This window comes from Babylonia areolata, chromosome 28, assembly GCF_041734735.1.
Source record: "Babylonia areolata isolate BAREFJ2019XMU chromosome 28, ASM4173473v1, whole genome shotgun sequence".
Classification (NCBI taxonomy): Eukaryota; Metazoa; Mollusca; class Gastropoda; order Neogastropoda; family Buccinidae; genus Babylonia; species Babylonia areolata.
In genome coordinates, this window is record NC_134903.1 from 12,938,707 (window position 1) to 12,939,326 (window position 620).

Sequence of the window (620 nt, forward strand, 5' to 3'; positions counted from 1 at the left end):
TTCGGGACCAAGTGCATGGGACCAACGGTCAGCTTTTATACATCAGAACCGAGGGATCCTATTGCACAATTGGCACAGTGGGTACACAATTAAACCCGCATCACACGAGGCGCGGCGGAGGCGACGGATTTTTGTCAACGGCGTGTGGATAGTGATAACTCCTCATAATTATGGTGTTCTGAATTAATAAAACGACGCTCGTTATAAAGCGTCGTGTCGATAGGCCGCGTGATGATACTTGATGTTTTTTTCCTCTGTCTCTTCCTGTTATTGTTATTATTATTATTATTATTATTATTATTATTATTATCATTATTATTATTATTATTATCATTATTATTATTATCATCATCATTATCATTATTATTGTTGTTGTTGTTGTTTTATGTTATTGTTGTTGTTATTATTCTTCTTATTGTTGTTGTTGTTCTTATTATTGTTATATTTATTACCGTTATTATTATCATTATTATCATTATTATTTTTATTATATCATTATTATCGATTATCACTATCGTTAATGTTGCATTTGTTCGTGTTGACTTCGTTGCTATTATAGTTTTCATTCATATATATATGAAGGACCCACATTGATGTGTCATCACTCATAAAGAAAACGC